At 43.9% G+C, this 23499-nt stretch overlaps 1 pseudogene across 1 annotated transcript; it reads left to right on the top strand.

The window, feature by feature from the left end:
* The first annotated feature begins 216 nt into the window (after positions 1-216).
* On the top strand, positions 217-21074 carry LOC149320501 (proteasome subunit beta type-8-like; annotated as a pseudogene). Its single transcript, XR_016278787.1, has 7 exons — positions 217-299; positions 803-965; positions 14933-15080; positions 16802-16900; positions 17061-17190; positions 18100-18304; positions 20861-21074. The product of XR_016278787.1 is annotated as a proteasome subunit beta type-8-like (transcript).
* Positions 21075-23499: the final 2425 nt, after the last annotated feature.

Raw genomic sequence — 23499 nt, 5'->3', positions numbered from 1 at the left:
GGTTCCCTATCCTGCCAACTGGGTGCGTGTATCTGGCGCCCTCTGGCGGCGGAGATGGGGAACGAGCCCATGCTATTAGTGTTTGAATTTTTAAAAATCTTGATTGATTGATTGATTGATTGATTGATTGATTGATTGATTGATGGCATTCCTTCTTTTGCAGATGCCCTGTGACCTCGCCCTGACCTTTTGCAGAGATGGCTTCCCATTTGGGGGCTTCCAGTCAGTGGATCGGAAGAAGCAGACTTGAGTCTAGGCAGTCTCCTGCTGCCAACTACTTTCTTTCAGTGGTCTCAAAGGTGCTACCAGATCTCTTTACATTCTGATTTTACAGACTAATAGGGCTATATCTATTAGTCAATGTATAAATGCTGCTATGGGCTGTACCAGCTTATGGCGACCTGACATTGTAAGGTGCCTTAGAATCATAAGATCCTAGAGTCGGAAGAGAGCCCAAGGGCCCCCCAGTCCAAGCCTCTTCTGCCATGCAGGAACTCCCCATCAGAGCCCTCCCTGGGACAGATGGCCAGCCAGCCCCTGCTTAAAGACCTTCCCTTCCTTTGCAGTTACGACATCTGCCCCCTTGCCTTCAGCTCCCCATAGAATTCCCCTAATGAAAGGATAATGTTGAGATTTATTGCTTTCCCACCATGATGCAGGTGCTTCCCCTCTCCTTGGGGGGTATGAAAAAGCTCCTTTAGGGGTGGGGGGCTCCCCTTTCCCCCCTCCAGCATCCCCTCTCCCTTCCCCTCTCCATGGGCGCCTACCAGCTGTTACTTTCCCTTTCCCTTTCGCTTTCTAGGATCCCGAGGAAGAAGGAAGAAATGAAGATGGCCCTCTTGGACGTGTGCAGTGCCTCTGCCAGCTCCTGGGACTGGGTCCCCCTGGGACTGGGAGGCTCCCCTTTGGGGCACTACGCCTTCGGGGTGAAGGAACCCCGCATCGCCCTCCCTCTGGGGCAACACGTAAGGGGCAAGGGGGTCAAGGGAGGGGGAAGGGGTGGGGTGATCCCCATCACCCCCTTGACTCAGGTTCAGCCTTTTTTGGGGGGGACTCGGGGTGAAGAAAATATCCCTGGCAAGATCGCCTCTGAGCATGTGCAGAGTGACTCATAGATAGAGTTGGAAAGGACATCAAGGGCCACCCAGTCCAACCCCCCTTCTGCCATCAAAGCACTCCCCATGACAGACTCATGGGATCGTGGAGTTGGAGGAGACCCCAAGGGTCAAGTATCATACATGAATCATACATAAATCCTGCAATCATAGAGTTGGGCGAGACCTCCAAGGGCCATCCAGTCCAACCCCCCTTCTGCCATGCAGGAACTCACCATCAAAGCATCACCTGTGACATGGCCATCCAGCCTCTGTCCAAAGACCTCCAAGGAAGGAGACTCTACTGTCTGTAGATACATCGCAAGCGGAACATGGGCCAAATGTGTGATGCAGCAGCTGAAAAAGCCAATATGATCTAGGATGGAATAATAGGAGTGTGTTTTCTGAATCAAGGAAAGTGATTGAATCATGGAATCCTAGAGTTGGATTCTTTGGTTCTTTTTTAAAGAGGTCTTCCCTTCTCTCTAAATTTTTATTTAATTTCTTCATTTTTTCTTCTCTCTCTCTTTTTTATTTCTGAAATCTTTTATATCATCCATCCTCTTACCACCACTTTGTCTGCATCCCAAACTATTTGTAATGCCATACCTTTATTAGAGTTAATTGAACCAAAGAATCCAAAAATGAATTATTTACAAAAACAAATATCACTGTTATTAGTAGAAGAGATGGAAACAAAACTGAAATTTTTGAAGCAAAGATATTTTGACTCGGCAAATAAAACAGGGAAATTATTGGCTTACTAAATTAGAAAAGCAAAAGTAAAAAGGACTATCTCAGTAATTAAAAAGGGAGAAAAATTAATAACAAATCAGAGCATGATTAAAAAAAACATTTTTAAATTATTTTGCAGAATTGTTTAAAGATCCAAAAATAATGCAAAAATTGTAAAATATTTGGATTCTCAAAAACTAAAGAAATTCACACAAGAACAAACAGAATTATTGAATAAACCAATTTCACTACAGGAACTGTTAGACACTATAAAAAGAAGTAGAATCATAGAATCATAGAGTTGGAAGAGACCACAAGGGCCATCCAATCCAACCCCATTCTGCCATGCAGGACATCTAAATCAAAACATCTCTGACAGATGGCCATCCAGCCTCTGCTTAAAGGCCTCCAAGGAGGGAGACTCCACTACACTCTGAGGAAGTGTGTCCCACTGTCGCACAGCCCTTACTGTCAGGAAGTTCCTCCTAATGTTGAGCTGGAATCTCTTTTCTTGTAGCTTGCATCCATTGCTCCGGGTTCTGTTCTCTGGAGCAGCAGAAAACAAGCTTGCTCCCTCCTCAATATGACATCCCTTCAAATATTTAAACAGGGCTATCATATCACCTCTTAAAGTAAAGCGGGAAAATCCCCAGCCCAGATGGTTTCTCGAATGAATACTATAAAAAATGTCAAGGACATATAAGAGGACCATTATTACAAATAATGAATGAAGTTATGATGGACAGAATACCACAAACATGGACACAATCAGATATAACTCTGATTCCAAAAGAAGGAAAGGACTTAACATCTACTAAGAATTATAGACCAATTGCCTTGTTAAATTCTGATTATAAATTATTTGTATCAATATTGGCTGAAAAGTTTTTAAAAAGTGTTGGTCAATTGGATTAACACGGATCAATCTGGCTTCTTACCAAATAGAATGATTAAAAATAATATAAGAAATTCGATAAATCTAATTGAAATTCATGAAAAAAGATAGCTAAAAAATTAGCTATGATCTTTATTGACGCAGAGAAAGCTTTTGATAATATTCATTGGCAATCTGTGTTTGAAGTACTAAAAAAATTAGAGGTAGGTAATAAATTTCAAAATTGGATAGAAGCGATTTATAAAAAAGCAAGAAGCGAGAATTTGGATTAATGGTGAAAGAACAGATCCATGTACTATTTATAGAGGTGTGAGACAAGGTTGTCCACTCTCCACGCTCTTATTTATATTAATTTTGGAAATCTTGTTAAATAATATTAGAGAAAATCAATTAATAGAAGGATTTAAATTGAAAAAAGAAGAATATACATTGAGAGCCTATGCGGATGATTTAATTTTAACAAGAACAAATCCAATTGAAAGTAATGAAATTATGTTGAAAACATTTGAGAAATTTGGTAAGGTGGCCGGATATAGGGTTGCCATAACCCGGCGGCCCCCGTGCCAATCACGGTTTCGGGGGGCCGGTCCCGGTCCGGTTTGGGCCCCCATCTGTGCCTTGTTCCCAGTTTGGGGGCCCGCTCCAGCCATTGCCGCTGCCGCTAATGCAGCTGCTGCGGCGCCAACCCACCTCCTCCTCCAGCTCCGCCTTCCTCCTCTTCCTCGGCAGCAGAAGCGCCACCGCCACCGCGCCCCCACTGTGAGGGCTTGCGCGCCTTGGCGCGCGCCGCCCAAGCCTCAGCAGGGGCCAGTGGCAGCGCGCGCGCCTGCCCCGCTTCCCTCCGTGCGCGCGTGCCTGCCCTACTTCCCTTCCTCCCGCGCCAGCCATCATAAGGAGGAGGAGGGGGGAGAGGAGGAGGAGGAGGAGGAGGAAGGAGCCGGAGGAAGGGTGCCTGAAGGCCAGGGCAGAATTGGGCCAGAGGAGGAGGAGGAGGAGGAGGAGGAGGAGGAAAGCTGAGTCAGTGGCCATTAGGTCTGTCTTGGTATTTTGGTTTTTTTTAATTATATTTAAAAATATAAAATACTTATTTTATTTAATTTTTTTAATTTTTATTATTGCTTTTTATTTTTATTTTATTAATTTTTATTGTTGCTTGTTTTTATTTTATTTCATTAATTTTATTATTGCTTGTTTTTGTTTTATTTTAGTAATTTTTATTATTGCTTGTTTTTGTTGTATTTCATTAATTTTATTATTGCTTGTTTTTGTTTTATTTTATTAATTTTTATTATTGCTTGTTTTTTATTTTATTACATTAATTTTTATTATCAAATATATACACCCCTGCCTTGTTTTTTATTTATTTTTTCATTATTTTTTATTATTAAATATATGCAAGTGCATTTTTTGTGTATTTATGGTGCTTTGAATGCTAACAAGTCTGCCTTTCTTGGCCAATTATAGTGGTGATGATGATGATGATGGTGGTGGTGATATTGATATCAACAAGCCTCTGAAGCACGGCCAATGTAACTTGCTGAGATTTTTACAAACTCATGCGCAGTGAAGAAAAACCACAGTCCCTTGCCCAAGTACACACTTCTGAGAAGTAAAGTTGAACCCGAGGGCAAGTACATTTCTGCCATCTGTCTAGGAATAATGCCAAAATGTCCTCCATTTTGATCATGCCTAAAAACATGCATTTATATTAACATTTTTTTAAAAAAACCTCAATTTTTTGTGCGTCCTCCATTTTAATAAAAATCTGTCCTACATTTAAAAATGTTGCCCTACATTTGTCCTACATTTGTCCCGGTTTGGAGGTCCTCACTTATAAATAAATAATAAAACTTTTATTTATATACCGCCCTTCCATTGATCAGGGCGGTGAACAACATAATACAAATAATACATACAGTAAAACATTTTAAAAACAATCATAAAACCCCCGGTCAGCTCTCCAAATTGCCGTCAGCAAGAGAGAGAGGCCATCTAGGACTTCATTCGGGGAATGCAGTTCGAAATAGGAGGGTCTTTAACTCCCTCCTAAACTGAGCCAGGGAGGTGGCCGAGCGGAGCTCTGTGGGCAGCGTGTTCCAAAGGGTCGGGGCAACGATGGAATACGTCCTCCTCGATGTCGAGGAGAGTTTAGCCCCAGGTACCCTAAGTAATTGCTGCCCAGAAGTTCTGAGGGTGCGGGGCGGAATGTATGGGGAGAGGCGGTCCTTCAGGTATCCTGGGCCCAAGCCATGTAGGGCTTTATAGGTAATCACCAACACCTTGTACTGTGCCCGGAAGCGAATAGGCAGCCAGTGCAGGTCTTTGAGCACCGGTGTTATGTGGCTGGTCCTGGAAGTACCAGTGACCAGCCTGGCCGCCATGTTCTGTACCAGCTGTAGCTTCCGGGTATGATACAAGGGTTGCCCCATGTAGAGCGTGTTGCAGAAATCCAATCTAGAGGTTACCAGAGCATGTACCACCATTTCTAAGTCCCTCTGGGCCAGGTATGGGCGCAGCTGGCGAATAAGCCGAAGCTGGTAACAGGTGTTCCTGACCGTCGCATTCACCTGAGATGTAAGGTGAAGCGATGAATCAAGAAGCACCCCCAGACTGCGCACGGAGTCCTTCACGGGAAGCGTGATCCCGTTCAGGACAGGTGGAACTACCGCCATTCCTGGGCCAGGGGAACCTATCACGAGTACCTCCGTTTTCTCTGGATTCAGGCTGAGTCGGTTTTTCCTCATCCAGCCCATTACTGACTCCAGGCATGCCACGAGAGGAGAGACGCCATCCTCAGTCACTGCATCAGTCGGAGACATAGAGAAAACTATTTGGGTGTCATCAGCGTACTGATAACCCCGCACGCCATGTCTCCGGATGATCTCTCCCAGCGGTTTCATGTAAATGTTAAATAGCATGGGAGACAGAATGGCTCCTTGAGGGACCCCAGTTGTGAGGGCCCTCTTATCGGAGCACACGTCTCCCAGCTGCACCATCTGGAACCTCCCGGAGAGGTAGGACCGAAACCACTGGAGCGCAGTGCCCCCGATACCCACCTCAGCCAGGCGCTCCAGAAGGATACCATGGTCTATGGTATCGAAAGCCGCTGAGATGTCCAAGAGCACCAACAGGGACACGCTTCCCCTGTCGATGCCCAGACGGAGATCATCGACCAAGGCAACCCTAGCCGGATATAAAATTGCTAAAGAAAAAAAACGCAATGTTAACGATGAATTTGACCAAAGAAGAAGTAAACATATTGAAAGAAGAAGTAAACATATTGGTTTTCAAATTAATAATTTGGTGAAATATTTAGGGATTAATATTACAATGAAAAATACGGAACGTTTTGTAAATAATTATGAAAAAATCTGGAGAAATATTTTAAAAGATTTGAAAAGATGGCAAAAACTCAGTATTTCATGGATGGGCAAAGTGGCTATTTTGAAGATGTCGGTCCTACCAAAAATGATCTTTCTCTTCCAAAGCTTACCCATTATAACAAGTGATATACCATTTAAAACCTGGGAGAGAGATTTATGTAAATTTATTTGGAATAATAAAAAGCCAAGAGTAAAAATAAAAATATTGTATGATTCAATTGATAAAGGAAGGTTAGCATTGCCAAATTTAAAATGTCATTACTGTGCTTGTGTATTGGATCGGATGTTAGAATGGATCAGATTAGATAACAAAAGATATTTAAATTTGGAAAAAAATGACTTGAAATTTGGGTTGCATGGTTATCTGTTCTATGATAAAATTAAATATGATAGTAATTTTAATAACCATTTTATTAGAAAATCTACGATGAGAATTTGGTTAAAATATAAGAAAAAACGGTGTTCAAAAATCCCTCTATGGGTATCCACTAATGAGGCAATGTTTACAAGAGAAGAATTTAGACAGAATGCTTGGGTGACATATGCAGATATTTCGAAAGAGGAAAAAGAAAAAAGAGTGATGGAAACTCAAGAAGAATTACTGTTGGAAGGATACTCAGGCAACTGGTTTGCTTACAGGCAAATCAGGGAAAGATTTTTGACAGATATGAGGGAAGAAGGAATTGGGGCAGTGGAACCTGAATTAGAAAAATTAATAAAACAACCCCAAAAACAGATTTCAAATTTATATAAATTGATATCCCAGTTTGAATTGGAAAATGAAACGGTTAAAGAATTTATGTTGAAATAGGCCAAGGATTTAAATGAAGTAATACAATTAGAAGAATGGGAGAAGCTTTGGAAGGGTAAAATCAAACAAATTATAATAATAATAATTAATTAATTAATCGTTTATTTATAGCCCGCCTTTCCTTTAGATCAAGGCAGGTTACAACATCACGACAACAACAAACGATAAATAAAACAATACAATATCAGCATTAAAACCAAGAATTAAAACACAGATTAAAACCATACAAAGACTAGCCAAAGTGCAAGTGCAAGGGGAGGGGGAAAGAAGTGTTACAACATCTGGGGGAAAGCTCGTTCGAAGAGAAAGGTTTTGAGTCTCTTCCTAAATTGGTCGAGGGAGGGGGTCGAGCGGAGCTCTTCGGGAAGCGAGTTCCATAACTGCGGGGCTGAGGTTGAAAACGCCCTCTGTGCAGTTGCAGAGGGTTTCGAAGGAGGAACCCTCAGAAGTTGCTTCCCGGCTGACCTGAGTGTGCGGGGCGGATTATATGGGGAGAGGCAGTCCTCCAAGTACCCTGGGCCCAAGCCATTTAGGGCTTTATAGGCTATAACCAACACCTTGTATTGCGAATAGGCAGCCAATGTAGATCTTGCAGAACAGGTGTTATATGGCTGGACCTGGAACATCCAGTGGCCAGTCTGGCTGCCATGTTCTGCACTAATTGAAGCTTCCGGGTTTGGTACAAGGGTTGCCCCATGTAGAGCGCGTTACAGAAATCCAACCGAGAGGTTACCAGAGCATGTACCATTGTTTCAAGGTCCTCCCTACCCAGGTAGAGTTGCAGCTGGCGTATCAGCCGAAGCTGATAACAGGTGCTTCTGACTGTCGCATCCACCTGAGATGTAAGGTGGAGCGATGAGTCCAGGAGCACCCCTAGACAGTGTAGAACTAAAGGAAAATGTTTATAAATCCATGTATAGATGGTATCTGATGCCTAATAAGTTAGCAAAAATGTTTAAACAGAACAAAAATACATGCTGGAAATGTAAAAAAGAAGTTGGAAGTTACTTACATATGTGGTGGAATTGCCCTAAAGTTAAAAGATTTTGGAAAAATATTCATACAGAATTGAAAAAAATGTTCAAATTTAAAGAAAGACCGAATGCAAAAGTGTATCTTTTGAATATGACGAACAACTTAAAATTGGAAAGTAAGAATGAGAAGATTTTATTATATGCTATAATAGCAGCAAGAACAATATTTGCTAAGTACTGGAAAAAGGAGGAATGCCCTATAATTGAGGAATGGCAGTTAAAAATGTTGGATTTATATGAAATGGATAAGCTGACATATTTAGCTAAAAATGGATCTTCAGTTTTTTTTATAAAGAATGGGAAATTTGGAAGGAATATATTTAGAGAGAGAAAAAATGGAGAAATACACTTGGCTTTGGAAAAATGATGTAAATACTCTTTTATTGGTAGTAGATGGAAGATGAATAAGTATGAATTTAAGTGAATAGATAATTGGTAGAAAAATATAGTACGATAAGTATGTATGTATGTATGTATGTTGGATAAGTCGCGTCCGGCAGAGCTGTTCAGGGTTGTGAGGGAGCTAACTCGGCTCCCTCCCTCCCTGAGCCCTATTTTGGAGCCATCTAAAGCCTGCTGCGATGATTTTAACAACTTCTTTGCGGATAAAATCTCTCGGGTAAGGGCTGATCTCGACGTCAGTTTTTGTGCAGATCCTATAGGAGAGGTGTCCAAAGCGTCCGTGGTCCCTGTTATACTGGATCACTTTGAGTTTGTTAGTACCGATGAAGTGGACAAGATCCTCCGAAGTGTTAGGAGGACGACTTGCTCTCTTGATCCCTGTCCCTCATGGTTGGCAGCTCAGGGGGGAGATGTGGTGCGACTAATGTTACATCACATAATTAATACATCTCTAAGTGAGGGTCAGTTTCCATCTAAATTAAAATTAGCAGTGGTTAAACCCCTGCTAAAGAAGCCCTCCTTAGACCCCCTGCTTCATAATAATTATAGACCCATCTCGCTGCTACCTTTCTTAGGGAAGGTGATCGAGAGAGCAGTCGCCTTCCAGCTTCAGTCGATCTTGGATGACACTGATTTTCTGGACCCATTTCAAACTGGCTTCCGGGCGGGCTATGGAGTTGAGACTGCCATGGTCGCCTTAGTTGATGATCTCCGTCTGGGCATGGACAGGGGGAGCGTGTCCCTGTTAGTGCTCTTGGACATCTCAGCGGCCTTCGATACCATCGACCATGGTATCCTTCTGGGACGCCTGAGGGAGTTGGGAATTGGGGGCACTGCTTTGCAGTGGTTCCGTTCCTACCTCTCGGGCAGGTCCCAGATGGTGGAGCTGGGGGACTGTCGCTCCGATAGGAGGGGCCTGACATCTGGTGTCCCTCAGGGAGCGATTTTGTCCCCTATGCTATTCAACATTTACATGAAGCCACTGGGAGAGATCATCCGGAGACATGGGGCGCGGTGTTATCAGTACGCTGATGACACCCAGATAATTTTCTCTATGTCTCCGACTGATGCAGTAACTAAGGATGGCATCTCTCCTCTAGATGCCTGCTTGGCGTCGGTAATGGGCTGGATGAGGGAGAACAAACTCAGTGTGAATCCAGGGAAAACGGAAGTACTGGTGATAGGTTCCCCGGTTTCTGGTGGTGAGATCTGTCACCCGGCCCTGAACGGGGTCACGCTCCCCTTGAAGGACTCGGTGCGCAGCTTGGGAGTACTCCTTGATTCGTCGCTCCAGCTGTCTTCTCAGGTGGATGCGACGGTCAGGAGTGCCTGTTATCAGCTTCGGCTGATACGCCAGCTGCGTCCCTACCTGGACCGTAAGGACCTTGAATCTGTTGTACATGCTTTGGTAACCTCTCGATTGGATTTCTGCAATGCGCTCTACATGGGGCAACCCTTGTACCAAACTCGGAAGCTGCAATTGGTGTAGAATATGGCAGCTAGATTGGTCGCTGGTAGCTCCAGGTCGGACCATATAACACCTATTTTAAAAGACCTTCACTGGCTGCCTATTCGCTTCCGAGCTCAATACAAGGTGTTGGTTTTGACCTATAAAGCCCTAAATGGCTTGGGCCCAGGGTACTTGGAGGACCGCCTCTCCCCATATAATCCACCCTGCACACTCAGAACATCCGGGACTAAATTGTTGGAGGTCCCTAGGTCTAACCTTACCCGGACCTCACAGAGGGCTTTTACTACTGCTGCCCCTCTACTTTGGAATAAGCTCCCTGCAGAGCTTCGCTCCGCCGCCTCATTAGCTGTTTTTAAAAAACAGCTGAAAACATATCTATTCCGGCTGGCCTTCCCACCTTAATTTGTTTGTCTATTCTTCCTGCCCCTTTTTCCCTTCTGACCCTTGATCGATGTACCTTTTTGCATTCTTCCTCTGCCCCTGATATGTGTATTTTTCTATTCCACTGTTTCCTGTTCCTGTTTTTTGTAGTAATGGTTTTAATTGTTATATTGAATTTTTAATCTGTATTGAAATGTTTTTTATAAATTTTGTAAGCCGCCCTGATCATTTCCATGGAAGGGCGGGGTAGAAATAAAATTTATTATTATTATTATTATTACAAGAGAGAAAGTATTAACAATTGATTTGGTATAAAAGTGGTGGGGATAGGATTAAGAAATCAATAATATAAATAAGAAAAGATTGATAAGAGTTCAGTAAAGTATATTAAATAAATATCGGAGGAATTCAGCAACCAAGGAAGTACTATAAAATAGGGGGGAATATTTTGGAAATGTATATGTTTGGGGGAGTTATTGGGTGATGAAATTTGAATGTCTTATTTCCGGAAATTTGTGTGAAAGGTTTTTCTTTTTTAATATTCAATTAAAAAATTATATATTAAAAAAACAGAATCCAGAGTTGGAAGACTGGTCATCCAGTCCAACCCCCCTTCTGCCATGCAGGAATTCCCAATCAAAGCATCCCCTGTGACAGATGACCATCCAGCCTCTGTTTAAAGACCTCTAAGGAAGGAGACTCCACTACACTCCAAGGCAGCATATAGTCCACTGTCAAAGAGCCCTTACTGTTAAGAGGTTCCTCTTAATGCTCAGGTGGAATCTCTTTTCCTGGAGCTTGCATCTATGGTCCCAGATCCTGTTATCTGGAGCAGTGCCTTGCTTCCCACTACTTCCAAACGTTTCAGATTCAGGGGCTGGAACCAGATTATCCCAGAGGTTTCCTTTCTGAAATGCAACCCCCTTCCCTCTCATGCCCAAGAAGAGGGATGGAAAATCTGTGGCTTCCCAGGTTGAAGTGAAGGGAGAGCTGGGGGATAATGGACCCATACAGCATAACCTCCTACCCTGGGGCCCTGAGGGCTAGAAGTCACTGGCCCTGTGGGTGCCTTTGAGTATGCACAGAGCGCTGTTCCCAGGACTGGAGGATTTGTGGAGGAGATCAAAAACTCCAGATTAGAAACTGGCTAAAAACCTATTGGCCCTTTTTCTTTTCTTGGTGGCGTGGGCTGTCCACCATACTGGGCGAAAGATGACGTATAAACTAAGTACTGTAAATAAATGTTCAAATCCCGGCTCAGCCATGGAAACCCACTGAGTGACCTTGGGGAAGTCACACTCTCTCAGCATCAGAGGAGGACAATGGCAACCCCCCCTTCGCAGGAACTTATTTATGCATTTCATTTTTATGCCATTTTTCTCCCAAAAAGAGACCCAAGGAAGCTCACAAGACTAAAAACGCTTTTAAAACATTTTTAAAAAAGCAATTGAAATAATCTCGTTAAAACAGTATAAAATTAAAAACTTGCCAAGAAAACCCCATGATAGGTAGCCCTTAAGGTTGCCATACGTTGGAAACAACTTGAAGGGAGACAACAACTACAACAACAACAACCAATAAATGTTGGGTTCAAAGAGTGAGCCCTCTCCTCTGTCCCCATATGGGCAGCCCCAGTGAAGAAGAAAGGGAAGGATTGCTCATATACTCTCCAAGGTAACAACAATTTGTTTGAAGGGGCAGCCATTTTAATCTATTTGAACAGAAGAACACAGACTCTTGCGGCAATTTTAAAACCGACAACAGGGATGTTCACGGTTTGCAGTCCACTTCCTTATATCCATGGAACAGACTCCTAGAACAAGGGTGGGAATTATGCCCCATTCTCCCATGTTGTAGATTGCAGCTCCCAGCATTCCTCACCATGCTGGCTTGGATCTGTTGGGAACTGCAGTCCATCTTGGAGAGCCATCAGTTTTCTGCTTCTCTAGAGACTGGAACACAAACCGATGAAGTCACATAACACACACATACAAGATCCTAAAGGCATCAGGTCCCACCTGATCTTGGAAGCTAAGTAGGTTCAGCCTTGGTTAATACTTGGATGGGAGTCCGCCAACTAATATTAGCTGCTGTAAGCGGTATTTCAGAGAAAGGAACTGGCAAAACCACATCTGAGTATTCCTTGCCTAAGAAAACCCAATGAAATTCAAGAGGTCACCGTAAGTCAATAGGTGACTTGAAGGCACATACCACACACAAACAATGTGTTCTACATGGAGCTGCCTTTGAAAAGTGTTCAGAAACTTCAGCAGGTCCAAAGAGCTGTAGCCAAATTGTCAACTGGGACTGAATACAAAGAGCACAAAATTCCCCTGCTCCAGTACCTCCACTGGCTGCTGGTCTACTTCTGGACACAATTCAGAGTGCTAGTTATGTCCTACATGTCTATGGCTCAAGGACTGTATTTTCCCATATGAGCTTGTCCAGATCCTAAGATCTTCAGGAAAGACACTGCTTTCCACCTCAGCACCTTTACAGGCTTGTTGGCTGAGTGCAGGGGGAAGGTTTTGGGGTGCAGTGCCAACAATATGCAGGTGACACTCTACTACTCCTTTCCATCTCAATCCAAGGAGACTGTCCTCTATGTGCCACACTCTAATCTTGTGCCAGAATTGGGAGCATACTTATCAAATTTACAGATGACACCAAATTAGGAGGAGTAGCTAATACTCCAGAGGACAGGATTAAAATTCACAATGACATGAATAGTCTAGAAAACTTGGCCAAAATGAAATTCAACAGGGAGAAATGTAAGGTACTGCACTTAGGGCAGAAAAATGAAATGCACAGATATAGATTGGGGGACACCTGGCTGAAAGAGACTACGTGTGAAAGGGATCTAGGAGTCCAAGTAGACCACAAGTTGAACATGAGTCAACATTGTGATGTGGCAGCTAAATAGACCAATGCAATTTTAGGCTGCATCAATAGAAGTATAGTGTCTAGATCAAGGGAAGTAATAGTGCCACTGTATTCTGCTCTGGTCAGGCCCCACCTGGAATATTGTGTCCAGTTCTGGGCACCACAATTCAAAAAGGATGTGGAGAAACTGGAGCGTGTCCAAAGGAGGGTGACTAAAATGGTGAAGGGTCTGGAAACCTTTATGAGGAACAACTCAGAGAGCTGGGGATGTTTAGCCTGGAGAAGAGAAGGTTAATGGGTGATATGATAGCCCTGTTTAAATTCTTGAAGGGATGTCATATTGAGGAGGGAGCAAGCTTGTTTTCTGCTGCTCCAGAGAATAGGACTCGGAGCAAGGGATGCAAGCTTCAGGAAGGAAAATAATAAATAATAAAATAAAACTTTTATTTATATCCCACTTTTTAAGATTTCAGCTCAACATTGGGAGGAACTTCCTGACAGTAAGGGCTGTTTGACAGTGGCGCACAATCCCTGGGAGTGTAGTGGAGTCTCTTTCCTTTGAGGTCTTTAAACAGAGGCTGGATGGCCATCTATTGGAGGTGCTTTCATTGAGAGTTCTTGCATGGTAGGGGGTTGGGTTGGATGGCCCTTGCACTCTCTTCAGATTCTAGACCAGTATCTGCCATCAGATAATAGATGAAGACAAACAAATTGAAAGTTAATCTAGACAAGAAGGAGGTGCTCCTGGTCAGTTGGAAGACAGATCAGGGAATATGGATCCACCCAGTGCTAGATGGGGTTACATTCCCCCTGGGCTCTGAGATCCTCAGGAGAGGCCCTTCTCTCGGTCTTAGCACCATCAAAAGCAAGGTTGGGGTGATGGTGGTGCGAGAGAGGGCCTTCTCGGTGACTGTCCCTGGAACTCATTTCCTCAGGAAGCTGGCTGGCTCTCTTGCAACTTTTCTGGCACCAGGTGAGGGCTTTTCTATTCCAGCAGCTGTTTGGGAACTAATTATTTTATACTATGGGGTTTCTCTTTTGGTGCTGTACTTTTTTTTAATCTATACTTTCAAATTAACGTTTTATATGGTTTTAATTATTTTGAGATATTATTATAATCTAAGCTCTCTCTCTCTCTCTCTCTCTCTCTCTCTCTCTCTCTCTCTCTCTCTCTGGTTTTACTTGTACAATGTCTTTTTATCCTGTAAGCCAAACTGAGTCCCACTTTTGGATGAAAGGTGGGATATAAATAAAATGGTTGATTGGTTGATAAGAGTGGAAATGGATGCAGAACATGACAACGCTATTAACAATTCTGTGTATTTATTTAGAGTATTTATACCCTACTCTTCAGCCAAAAAGGCTCCCAGAGTGGTTTGCAAGTCATTCATTTGACAGTTCCCTGCCCTCAGGCATACAGTCCAAATAAGGAAAGGGGTTAAATCCAGCAGGTGCTGGCTTCTCTTCTCTTCCTTAGACACCAGAAGAACAATGGCACTTGGAACCTAGAAGGAAGCCCAAGACATGATGGATATGTGCCAGGCTGCTCCTTCCCTCACAAGCCAGAACAATGGCAGTTGGAATGAAGGGATGGCTTCTCACTAAGCATGATGAAACTGTGCCTGGCTGCTCTTCTCTCCCTTAGAGGTGAAAGCAATGGCAGAGAGGAATCCACTAGGCCAAAGCATCATGGAGCTGGGCCTGGCTGTTCTTCTCCCCCTTAGAAGCTAGAGCAATGATCAACACAGCCTATTAGCAGAGCTTGTTGGTTGTGCAGATATCCTGGTTTGAGCCACAGTAATACAGTGTGGTGTGCTAAACAACTTTTATTCTTTTGTCCCAGCCCTCTGAGTTCCTGCAGACCCACTGCAAAGGCAGCGGTGATGGGCATCAGATCAAGTTGGCCCATGGCACCACCACCCTGGCTTTTACACTCCAGCATGGAGTTATTGTAGCCACTGACTCCAGGGCATCAGCTGGCAAATACATTGGTGAGTGGTTCTGTGGGGACCAAGGCTTTGGAGGAGAAGGTGTGGGTGAGTTTATTATTCAGGAAGGTTTGCCCTTGTTTTTCCCCCCTTACTGCTAGTGTCACACAGTTGTGATGCCTATTCCTGTCAGGACAAAACAGGATGGAAGCAAAGAAGAACATGGAGAGATCTGGGCCAGACTGGAGGAGAGGGAGAAAAAAGTTGGCATGGGGATCAAAGAGAAGATAAAGAGTGAAGGGCAGAAGAAAAAAAACTTGGAAAAGTTCCTTTCATTCAGACTACAATTCTGGGATCTCTCCCTCCCCCTCCCCCCCAAAAAAAAGCAATTGATGGAAATATAATTTTAGAAAGGTTAAAAGTTGTTTGTTTGTTAATGAAGTTTGATAATCATAAAATGACTTACAATTACATAAAGTTGAATTGTGTTGTTGCACAGTGTTCATATTCTCAGAAGGGGGTGGAGACATAGCTACACCATTGGGATGATTGATCAAGCAGAACCAGTAGCATGGTTGTTGCACAATGGTTCTGATGCACAACATACCCATGATGCAGTGGGAGCCCTCACTGTGCAATGAGACATCTTGCATGCTGGCCCGCTGTGTATCGTCACGGTCCAGTAGTACATTTGTGCATCCTATCAGCAATGTAGCTCTGTCATCATAAAGTTACACATTATATCTTCTGGTGCAAGATCTCAGCCCAAGTCTAATATAACAGTGCTAGAATCAGAAGTAGAATACATTCAGCTCCCAGGGGCCCAGTGCCCCTCTGCACCCTTTCTACAACTTAAAAGAATGCCAAAAAGGTTTTGTATGTTTTTCGCATGCTTCAAAAACCATGCTTCAAAACCCTGGAGATGAGCCCACATCTGAACTCTGCCACTTGTTACAGTCTTTCTTTGCGTGCTCCAGGGATGGATCAACACAGGGTCAGTGTGTAAACCAAACCCAGCTGCAATAACACAATGTGTGCGTTGAGAGCCGAGGTGGTATAGTGGTATGAATGATGGACCAGGACTTTGGGAGACCAGTATTCAAATTCAGCCATGGAAATTAATTGGATGACAGCCGTCAAGTCTCACTTTCTCACTCTCAGAGGAAGGCAGTGGGAAACTTCCTCTAAACAAATCCTGCCTAAAAAACAAAACAACAAAACAGAGGAAGGATCACTAGAAGGCACACAATAACTAGTGTCGCTTGTGGTGACCCCATGAAATTCCTGGGGTTTTCTTAAGCAAAGAGTTCCTCTGAAATAAACAAAGACAAAGGAAATAACCGTTCCACAATATTCTGTGCTGGTCAGGCTTCATCTGAAGTACTACATTCTTTTCTGGGTGCCTCATTTTAAGAGAGATATAGGCCTGTTACAGACAGCCAAAATAAAGCTGCTTCGAGTCACTTTGGAGGTATGGTATTTCAATGATACATGCATCCTAAGAGTCCAAAGGCCGCACCAAAGCCACGCTCCAGTCCTAAGGACTGGAGTGCAGCTTTGGTGAAGCTTCCAGACTCTTAGGACTCATGCATCATTGAAATACCATACCTCCAAAGTGACTCGAAGCAGCTTTATTTTGGCTGTCTGTAACAGGCCATAGATAGTTTTTTTGTTGGTTTTTCAGGCTATGTGGCTGTGTTCTAGAAGAATTTGATGCAATTTTGCATCAAAACTGTAACTTCTATTAACACTTTTCTTTAACTCCTTCCCCTTCTCTCCTGCAGATACTTTGCTTTGCAACAAAGTGATTGAGATCAATCCTTACTTGCTGGATGTGCTGCTGACTGCCAGTACTGGGAACGCCTCTTGGCCAAACATTGCAGGTGAGTATCGTGATATTGGTTCTAAGGGAAGGCAGATCTTTGGCCCTGCTCTGGTCTGGCTGGGGGTGAAGGAACCCCTTCCGCTCACTCTCCTTTAATTAGGGAAGCTCTCTCCATCTCTCTTCAACCCCACCATGCTTCTCTCCTTCTCCGGACCTAGACTCTATTACCTGCGCAACAAGGAACGAATCAGTGTCTCAGCAGCCTCCAAGCTATTGGCCAACATGTTGATTGAGTACCGGGGGATGGGCCTCTCAGTGGGCAGCATGGTGTGTGGCTGGGACAAGAAGGTAACAGCTCAAATCATAGAAACATTGAATTGGAAGAGACCACAGGGGCCATCCAGTCCAACCTCCTGCCATGCAGGAACTCTCAATCAAAGCATCCCTGACAGATGGCCATCCTGTGGGCCTCCTTTCTATCTCTGGGAGCCACTGGACTGCATGGCCTCTGGAAAAATACAAAACAAACAATTTCTGGGTTTAAAAAATCTTTATGCTGGGGCTCTGTCACCTCTGTCTCCAGGAAAGCCCATTCCCCATTTTTTCCTGACAGTCTGGAAGGGTCAAGGGCCACTAAACAGCCTCAAGGGCAGCTCTTAGCCCATATTGACACCACCACCACACTAGGTACCTGGCAAAAGGGAACTAAAGTAACATGGGAAGTAAAGCATCCCTCTTGGCTCTTGAGTACAGGGTGAGAATCATGTGGCCCTCCTGAATTTGCTGGCACTGCCCCTTCCAGCAGTCCTAGCCAGCACAAGAAAGAGTAAGGAATGATGGCATTGGCATTCCAGTAAGAACCAGACCCTACTCTAGAGAACCACTGCCTTTGCTGTTTGCAGGAGGCAGCTGGAAAGATTGAGGAAAGGAGAGGGCAAAAGTGAGGGGGCATAGCAACTGGGCAGCACTTTCCTCCTGTCCCTCCTGTTGCAGTTGTCCCACCCCACCAAGTTCCTGTCTTAACAAGATGGCAAGCAGGAGGGAAACAGAGAGAAGAGAGGCTCTCTTTCAGGGTGGAGGCTATTAAGAGAGATCTGGGGATTAGTAGGGAGGAAGTGGGAGTGTATGCTAGGAGCTATAGTGTGTACAGAAGCGCAATGAGGCCTAGTGGGTAGGGACAGGAGTGGGCAATGATGCTTATGAGAGACAGGATTTCAGGAATCCTCCCTCCCACCATTATCCATCTCTTTGTTGTAGGGTCCTGGCCTTTATTACATAGATGATAATGGGGTACGCTTGAGTGGACCCCTCTTTTCCACGGGAAGCGGAAACTCATACGCATACGGGGTGCTGGACAGTGGGCACCACCCTGATCTGACCGTGGAGGAAGCCTATGACCTTGGCCGGAGAGCAATCTCTTACGCCACCCATCGGGATGCCTATTCGGGTGGAGTGGTGAACAGTAAGTACTCCTCAACAGATGTACTTGGGACAGGTTCTGTGTTGGACCTAGGGTTGCCATTTCATGGGGGTAGGCGGAACAAACCCGGTTTTTGAGGCTTCTGCACAGTTCTGTCCCGCCTAGCCCCGCCCCCATTCAAGGTCCCCGTTTGGGCTCCCCTCAGGCCCTGCCTTCCTCTCCTGAGTGCTGGGAGGGGGTGGACTGCTCAGCTCCTCAGTCCCCATTGGCCAGATTCACAATAAGGGGGAGGAGCTGCAGCCTGCAACACTCTATTCAGCCCCGTGCAGCACGCGCACGCGCAATTTAAACCTAGGAGAGAGAAGGAGCGGGGAGTGAGAGACACAGAAGAAGGAAGGAGAGGGGAGCAGAGCAACAGCAGCAGCAGCAGCTGAGGAAACAGGAGGACGGAGTGGAGGCAAGAGCAGAGGAGGCAGAAGAAAGAAGGGCCGGCAGCCAGAGGAGAGAGGAAAGAAGGAGTGGAGTCTTGGAGAAGATAAGAAGGAGAGCGGAGAGAAGTCAGAAGAAAGAAAGAAAGAGCAGAGAAGATGGAGAGCAGAGAGGAGGCAGAAGGAAGAAGGACCAGAGAGAGGAGGAGACAGAGAAGAAAGAAGGAGCAGAGAAGATGGAGAGTGCAGAGGAAGCAGAAGAAAGTGGGCTGGGCTGAGGGGTGGCTGGTCCTGGGTCTTGCTGCCACTCAGCAGCCTCTGTTGAGAGTGGGGAGCGCTGGCCAACGGCACCATTTTAAGCTTTCTAAGCCTCTGCGCAGACTAATCCTTGTTGTGGCAACGTGGAAAATCTGGATTGCAAGGAACTGGGACCAGGACTGTTGGTTTAAATGCTCATGGTGCCTGGATGTGGGAAAATGGAGTTTGGAAGGGGCAGGAAAATCTAGTTTGAAAATGGCAGTAGAGACTGCTTTTGGTTCAATGCTAATGTTCTGTGGACTTTTCTTTCCAATGAATGATATTCAATCCAGATCCAGCATATAGAAATGCACTTTGAATTGTGTCTGGATCATAATAATGCAAACCTATCCTCGGGTTTCTTGGCAAGTTTTTATTTTGAAGAGCTTTGCTGCCTGGCCTATCCTTGAGGCTAAGAGAGTTGAGTGGAACACTGCCTCATATATTTGTTAATTCCAACCTTTTTTGTTCATCTGGAGTTGGACCTTCTAGTATTATCATTATGATTCTTCACATGGGCTACCTTTCAGGATTACACTTGTCAAAAACCTTCACACAGACACATATTAAAACATTCTATGCTAACAATTTAGACACACAAGTACAGTAACATCCAAAATCTACAAACAGTGATACCCTTATAGCACCAACCAAAATGCACAAAATATATGATGCAAGCTTTCAAAGCTCCACTGACTTCTTCATCAGGCAAAAGTGTCAAAATCCAACAGAAGAAAGAAAGAAAAACTGATGGTGTTGGAGGCTTATACATTGTCAAGATATTGTTCGTTGTTCTTAGTGTAGATGGTAGAGACAGAGGGATAGCCATGTAGACAGAGGCCATTCCTATGACAGAGACAACCTGGATCTTAAAGGAGGTTTCTTTATGTGCTGCTAATGGAGATTAAAGTTTATTTTCTGGACTTTACAGCTCTTTGTTTCCAGTGGGAGGAAAAAGGCCTTTTCCTGATGTGCTACATGGCACCATTTTCGGCCTTCTAGGCCTTTTGGGGGTGGGGGGAGAGGAAAGGGCCCTTTCTTACTTAAAAGCATTAATTTTTTGAGGATGATGATGACCACTCTCTGAAGGTGAGAGAGTGTGACTTTCCAAAGTGTATTTTTTATGCTTTTAATGCTAAGACAAGTCTGCCATGTTGTAGCAATGATGGTGATGGTAATGGTGATGATATTGGTACGTTGACAAAGTACACACTTCTGAGAAGTGCAGTTGGTGTATGAAACCTGAAACTGAGGGCCAATCCACAGCCACTTCTTGTTAAACTACCTTGATGTGTTAAATATGCATAGCCATGTTAAACCATGTTAAGTGTTAAATCCAAAGGGTTTGGTTATGGAATAAGCCTCTGAAATATGCAAGAGGCTCTGTTCAATAAAGCCATGTCAAATGCCCAAATGTGCTGTTGTGTGTGTTTTGTAATGAGGGAAGAGTTGGCCACAAAGGGAAGTCCATCTGTCTAGGAATAATGCCAAAATATCCTCCATTTTGATCATGCCTAAGAAACATGCATTTATATTAACATTTTTTAAAAAATCATCAATTTTTTGCGTGTCTTCCATTTGTAAAAAATGTGTCCTACATTTGAAAATGTTGTCCTACATTTGTCCAGTTTTGAGGTCCTGACTTATGGCAACCCTCGTTGGACTACAACTCCCAGAATCCCCCAGGTTCTGGCTTATTGGGGATTCTGGAAGTTGCAATCCCCCAAAGCAATGTTTCTGAGCTGTTTCTGACCTACCTTTCCATTCCAGTATCCCAACTCCCTGCTTTGTTTTGTTTTGTTTTATTGGTGAGAGTGAACTCTAGTTTTGCACATTTTTACTCATGTTGTGGTCTCTCTTTGTGCCTGATCAGTGTACCACATGAAGGAAGATGGTTGGATCCGAGTTGGACGGACTGATGTCAGTGAACTGCTCTACCAGTATTCGGAGGCCAAGAAGTGAAAGCGAACTGGTGGCCGACGAGGAACTGCAAAGAACTGCAAATATTGGAGAGATGTTTGGACACTCAGGGCAAGAGGAAAAGGGACAGAAGCAAAGTGCAGCAAACGGGGCAATAATAAAGTATCTCTGACGTTTCGTTTTTATGGTTGTTACAGTTTCTGTATCCTACAGTGATTTATTTATTTATCTATTTAATATCTCTCTTTTCTAAATTAAATTAAAACAGTTACAATCTGAACACCTTAAGAACAAGTATACCCATTGCACTACCCCAACTAGTTCAAAGCGGAAGGCTTGTTTAAATAAGGTCTTTGCCTGCCAGAAAAAAGAAAGCAGAGAGAGGACCAACCTTGGCAGAGAGTTGCACAGCTTTGGAGCAGCCATTGAGAAGGCCCTGGGCCAGCTATATCAGTGAAGCCAGTGGGATTGAGGGAAGGTCCTCCCCAAAGATCTTAAAATTTAAATAGGCTTATATAGAGACATAGTATCCTTTGGCAGGTTGGTATCCTATTTGTATGTGATGCATGTATAAATTTTCTTATGCATCTGATTTTATTTTTTGCTGCATGCATAACTCAGTTAAAGGCTGCAAAAGTAGAGTTATGCATGTGGTGCCATTTGCTCATCATTGCATGTTGCGCACACTGCATCAAGCACTATTATGCATTACACATATGTTTAACGGTTTCATGGCATTGTACAATGTGCATTGGGTTGCACAGTATCACACTTCCTCAATGAAAGAACACAGCACAACCTAGGTGCCAACTATGTGAGTATAGTTACATTACATCTCTCAGATATCATCCAATTTTAAACAGCAGTATGCACAAAATCCAACAAAAATGTTTTAAATACAAAGATATAAGTCATTAAAGCAATAATTGATGGAAATGTTTCATCAGAGACCTCTAAGGTAGTGCTGAAACTGGTCAGCCCAGTTAGTTTCAGGTGGCCTGGGTGAAGAGATGATTTAAAAAGATGCCTAAAATATGCCACATTTTGTACCACAGATAGATCTAGCTTGGGGTGCACAGAAGCAATTTTCACCCCTACTGCCCCCTTTTGATCCATCCCCATGTGTCCAGGAAAGATATCATTACATTTCTGGTTGCCATTTTTGTTAATTTTGGGTAGTTTCCTGGTATTTGTGGAGAGGTGTGCTAAAGAGGCATGGCCAAAGAAAACAATGGCATTCAAAGACAATTTGGGGGCCTTTTCAGGCAAAAAGGAAAAAAAATTCCCCACAAAAATATTATTAGAGGATATTCAGGTTTCTCTAGCTTGGCATCACAGGGTTCAAGAACTGGATTTAAGTGCCTCATATAATTTACAGGGAATACTTTCCCCATCCCAATATAGGTGTAGGTAGCCATCTTTTGTGGTTGTGCACCTTCAAGTAATTTCTGACTTAAGACGACCCTATCATGGGATTGTCTTGGCAAGATTTGTTCACAGGGTTTTTTCCCTTTGCCTTCCAAGTTTACCCAGTGGGTTTCTATGGTGGAGTGGGGATTTGAACCTTGGTCTTTGGAGTCATAGGCCAACTCGCAAACCATTACACCATGCTGGCTTCACATATTTTAAGTGTGAAGGAGTTTTCTTTTTTTTCAAACAAACTTTATCAACTTTCTAAAACAGACATAAAAACATAAAAGAACATAAAGGCGGGTTACAAACTGCCACTTGGGACGTCCCAGTTTAAGAAAGGGGCGTCTCTTCCAGACGCCCCTACTCCTGTTACGGACTCTGTCCGTAACAAATGGCGGCGGCCGTTCCACACAGCCGCCGCCATCTTGACATAATGGACGCTGTGCGTCTGCATGTCGCGCGGCACTAATGACGTTGTGAGTGCACCATTGGCGCCTCGCGGCGTCATTAGCACGCCGCCAGAAGAAGCTCCATTTTGGCGCTTCTTTTTTGCTCCGTAAGGGAGCTGTGCGGTTTGGCTGCGGCGGCTCCCTCGCGGAGCAAACAGCAGCGCCGGGAGACCACCACAAAGCGGCAGTTTGTAACGCCTCAAAAGAAAACATAAAAGTTCAACACTGGTAATCAACAAACATATTTCATAATCAAACTAACAGCTCAACTACAATCATACACTCCTTTTCCCATCTCTTCCTTTCACCTTCCATCCATTTCTTCTTACTCCTCTCATCACTCAACTTCCACTACATCTGTATCCCTTACTCAAACCATCCCCACTTCCCTAATACATTCTTGTTTGCCTTCTATTCTTATCATTAAGTGTGAAGGAGTTTTCAATGGAAATTACCTCCCCAGCAAAATGGTGGTGAGATGTATATTTCTACATGTATTTAATTTTTAAGTGGGTGCTTTCATTTGGTGCTTTCTAAATATCTGGGGATGAAGAGTGCTTTCCACAAATAGGGGCTGCTGTACTGAAGGCCCCTTCTGGACTGGCTTTCAGTTGGCGGTTTGCACATTGTGGAACTAAACCACAAACAATTTCAAATAATTGGTGGACTAATTTCTCATTACCTACACAAAACAATCCTGTTCATCTCACCTTCCCATGCCCCTTCGCTT

This window comes from Sceloporus occidentalis, unplaced genomic scaffold, assembly GCF_023333645.1.
Source record: "Sceloporus occidentalis isolate IW3139 unplaced genomic scaffold, rSceOcc1.0.p SCAF_1, whole genome shotgun sequence".
Taxonomy (NCBI): domain Eukaryota; kingdom Metazoa; phylum Chordata; class Lepidosauria; order Squamata; family Phrynosomatidae; genus Sceloporus; species Sceloporus occidentalis.
Note: the sequence above shows the minus strand (reverse complement) of the source record. Positions and strands in the feature narration are given on the sequence as shown.